This window comes from Penaeus japonicus, unplaced genomic scaffold (assembly GCF_977035675.1).
Source record: "Penaeus japonicus unplaced genomic scaffold, GWHDUDI00000001_assembly GWHDUDI00000003, whole genome shotgun sequence".
NCBI classification, from domain to species: domain Eukaryota; kingdom Metazoa; phylum Arthropoda; class Malacostraca; order Decapoda; family Penaeidae; genus Penaeus; species Penaeus japonicus.
In genome coordinates this window covers 22,932,087-22,937,086 of record NW_028234405.1, presented here as the reverse complement: position 1 = coordinate 22,937,086, position 5,000 = coordinate 22,932,087, and positions in this window count along the sequence as shown.

Below are 5,000 nucleotides of genomic sequence, written 5' to 3'. Positions count from 1 at the left end.
CAGGCATTCCCACGACTACGGCAAACACGACCACACAAGACAACACACCCTTGCGTAACACAAACAAACACAAACAACCAAACGACAAACCACAACGCAACCCTAACCAGCGGTTCCACAACCATGACACGAAAACACAACACTCGAGACAAACCTCCCCTCACAGATATAATGCGGGACATAAAACTCGCTTTCCCCCAGCATCTAACTCACCTCATGTTCCCAGACGTAAACAACCTTGTGTCACGAATTGGGCACCAGACAGAGATCAGTGTTTTAATTGTTGTGCGAAAGGTCACGGTGCCGACTCATGTTATTCGACACCGTACTGTCCTTATCATGGCACACGCTCACACCCTTGGCCTCACTGCTCAGCGTTCCCTGACCAGGTGGATCAAACATACAAATTGCTCCAGCAACGCCAAGCAAACCGCCATTTTTTAGGGAAAAGCCAAAAACACCCAGACACGGCGACACTACAAGCACAATACCGGTAACACATCACATTGTCTCGACTAGTTGCATCCCTAATGATATCACTCAACCGCCTTTGCTTCCATCTATATTGAATGACAAGCCTGCGTATTTCTTCTTAGACACCGGATCTTCTTGTTCTGTGGTCTCGTTGAATACCTTGCGGAATTTTGATTTATCATTAGAATTGCAACCGAGTCAACCACCATTTGCGGGATAACAGGAGATAAGGTATCAGCTTTAGCAGCAAAGTCCTTAACATTTCTCTTGGTAGTGAAATTTTTGCTCAGAAGGTTGTCGTTGTAGAATCTAATTTTACCCCCGGACACCTCTTGTTGGGTCCTGATTTCTTATACCGTACAGGTATTCGCCACCACCCTCAGAGCAATAGCAGTACTTTTAATGGTCAGAATGACCTATTAAGGACTCCCCTCTTGCCTATGGACGCATGCCGACCCTTCACACACCGCAATGGCAAATCTATGAAGTCACACATGACCATAGTCACACCATGTCTACACCTCACTCCCATCCTCTCTCCCCACCACCCCCCTACCCCTCCCACCCGCCTCGCTTCACCTCCTCTCGCTGCGCGCGCACCCGCATCACGCAAACCTTCGCGCGCAAAACAACGTTGACGACTGTGCGAAATCTTGGACCGCTAATGATAATGCTCCTAAGTTTATAGCTAGTGCTACCACTACTATCCCGGCATTTCATGATCTACTGATAGACGTTTTCTTGTCCTTCGCAAATGGTACTGCTTTGATATTACCTGATAATATACGTGTAAAAGGTTGTGCAACATTACCTTCCTTGTATAATATCACTGATAATAGATTCAGGTGGCATGTATTTAATCTTACCCGGCCCCATGACTATTAACGCTGGTGTACCTGTAATATCTTATGAATTCACAGACTTGCCTATCTGCGAATTTGATTTACTGTTCCCTCCCTGTTTTTTCTGCAACATCATCTTCCCCTGATGAGCAGAGCTCTGATCATGTTCTGAAGCAAAATTTAGATTTTCATGAAGGATATGATATTTTGAATAAATTATTTAAAGAATTCCAAGCGTACTGCCAACCAAGGACCGTCCTATCGGAAAAACAACATTGCTTCAACACTCCATTACCTCGAGCCTGATGCTAAGCCTTCGTACATACCGAGTTATAAGATCCCTCACTCGAAGCGACAGGCCTTGGAAAAGGAAGTTAAAACAATGTTAGACATGAATCTTATTCAACCAAGCAATTCACCCCTGGGCCTCTCCCCTCCTCCTTGTTCCAAAGAAGGATAATACTTTCCGCCAGTGGTCGACTATCGCAAGTTGAATAAAGTAACAGTGCCAGAACCATTCCCAATTCCTAATCTTAGATTGTTGTTGCAAGACATTGGCTCTAATAATAAGATTTTTTCAACTATTGACCTTGCTAAAGGCTTCTGCAAGTTTCCTATGGCTCCTGAAAGCGTGCCATATACGGCTTTCTCGACTCATATGGGACACTTTGAATTTTTAGTATGTCCTTTTGGCCTTCGCAATTCCCCTCTCACATTTAGCAGATTAATGTCACTTGTACTATCAGGATTAATTAATGATCAGGTCCTCGTGTATTTAGATGATATTTTAATTTGTTCACCCTCCCTCTCTGAACACGAGAAGAAATTGCGCCAGGTTTTCAATAGGCTATCAACTGCAGGATTATGTATTCAACCTAGCAAATGTCAGTTCTTCAAGTCTAAGTTAGAATTCTTAGGCCATACCTTGTCATCTAAAGGTATTGCACCAAATGATTCCAAAATTAAAGCCATTGCCGACTTTCCAACACCTAAGAACCAGAAGGAATTGAAGTCATTTTTAGGCCTTTCAGGTTTTTACAGGCCGTTCATTCAAGGTTACGGGTCCATCGCGACACCGCTTAACCATCTCCTTAAAAAGGATACAACTTGGCAGTGGACAGACGAGGAAAAAGCCGCATTTACAACTCTTAAATAGCGACTAATTAAGGCTCCACTCTTAGCCTTCCCCGATTTCAGTTTGCCTTTTGTCCTCACCACTGATGCCTCAAACCTCGGGCTCGGAGCAGTACTCCACCAGAAACATGGCCATTCTGGAAAAACGCAGCCCATTGCTTTTGCAAGTCGCGCCCTCAATTCAGCGGAAAAACGCTGTCACACGACGGACCGTGAACTTCTCAGTATCACATGGGCCCTCCGTCATTTTCGAGAGCTAATCTTGGGATATCAGATAGAAGTGCACACTGATCATTACTCCCTCACGTGCATATTTAAGGGTAGGGACCCTCATGGACGACGCGCCCGCGCAATTGAAATTCTTGCAGAGTTTGACGTCACCATTGTTTACTTACCCGGGAAACAAAATGTCGTTGCCGACGCGCTATCACGCGCTCCTCTCTCTGACGCTCACAACCTGCCTGAATCTAGCTCCTCGCCCACCTTTGCCTCCCGCAAGGTGAAATTTTCTGACATTGCACCGATCTTGGCAAATACTGCCGCTCCTACCGTTGAGGATCCTTCGGAGGACGAGATCCGGTCTGCACATGTTAATGATCGCCGTTCCGACTCCATTCATTCTGTTACCGCCCCGGTCTTGGCTGCCCCAGCCGTACCTCCCATGGACCCACCCACGGAGGACGAGATCCGGATAATCTGTACGGCCCCTTAATTCAAGCTTTAGAAAGGAATGAAAGACCTCCCCCTAGCAGACATGTTCGAGTAAGTCAACTTTACCTCGATGCTAACGGTCTACTTTGCTACAAGTCTAGATATAGGACAAGAAAGCTCAAGGCATCTCGTAAACTTGTAGTTATTCCTGAATCCCTTGAAGGTCGAATCCTTCCTCTTTTCCATGAGTCGAAAGAAGCTGCACACTGTGGTAAGTATAAGGCAATTCACTTAGCTCAGCAACGCTTCTTCTTCCCACACCTTATTAGCAAAGTTGCTAAGCATGTTCAGTCTTGTAAGCAATGCCCTTATTACAAAGGAAATACCAACGACCCAGCCCCTGCATTGAAATATGACATTCCAGACTTTCCTTTCCAGAAAGTCTCTTGCGACACATTGTCAGGTTTTCTACCTTCTCGCAATGGTAATCGTTATATTTTAGTCTTCATTGATAACTTCACTCGTTTTTGTGAACTCGTCCCCGTCCCCAACAAAACAGCAAATGTTGTTGCACATGCTTTTCACGACTTCTGTCATAGACATTCAGCCCCCATGTATTTTTCAACTGATAACGGGACTGAATTTCATAACAAAGTCATGGATAAGCTATGTGATATCATGAATGTAACTCGTGTTAACATTCTCCCTTACCGCCCACAAAGTAATGGTATTACAGAAAGGCTCAACTCCTCCATCCTCTCATTAATGAGATCGCTCGTTGATGCGACATCGGACACATGGGATGAATCACTATTGACAATCCAGTCTTGTATTAATAGTACATTCCATTCTTCCTTAGGTGATACCCCACATTTTCTTTTATATGGAATGGATAAAAGGCTACCCTATGACCTCTTTGATGTAAATCAAGTTCCTTTATATAATGATAATTATGCAGAATATCTCCTAAATAGAAACAAGTCCATCTTTCAGATCACAAAGAAGCATTTGACTAATTCCAGAGATAAAATACTGTCATTTCAACACAAAGTGGCCCGCCACAAGGACATTGAAGTTGGAGCATTAGTATTTAGAAAAGTCAACCAACCACTCAATATTAAGTCAAAGCTTGCTCCTAGATTTGAAGGTCCATTTAGAGTAATTAGTGTAAAGAACAACAAGGCCTACATTAAATGCATACAGTCAGGTGAACAATCTTGGTATCATTTCGACGTCCTAAAGCTTGCTCACAAGTACTATTCTCCCCCGGCCGACGAACACTAATTAATTTTTATCTTCCAGACCTTACTCCTCTTGGGCTTATCATTCTTCACATTGGCGTCTGCCGACCGCCATGCCCTACCCCCTAGGCTTCGAGCAGTGCCAGGAGCCTTCGTTGAGGACCATGGGCTAGTCTTACCAGTAACAAACAATGTGGAAGTCAAAATTTCGCTTCAGCCGATTGCTGATTTCTCCGGCCTGGCTACTTTCCTAACTCAATAACCAACTCGTTGATTTCAGCAACAGCAGGCGAAGTGCTTCCCAGTCTCATTACTCCACATGACTTACGCCCTATTCTCCACAATATCTCCTCTACTAATGTTAAGTCTCTCTTTTTCCTCTAAGGCAACGAATTCAGTTCTACTCTACTCTAAAATCTTACCTCACAATTTCAGGTCTCTCTGCTACTACAACTACAGTTATGTGTAACGAGCATAACCCTGATGTTGTTCTACAAGATACTTTTGTTCTTCCAGCCTCATGTGAACTGACTTCCTTATCCTTATTTATTCCAGCAACCCATACCTACACAAGGAAGATTGCAATGAATACCTCCTACCTGCAGCCCATGTCGGTATCATTGCCATCCTATAACATTTCTCTTCCTAGTATAACCTT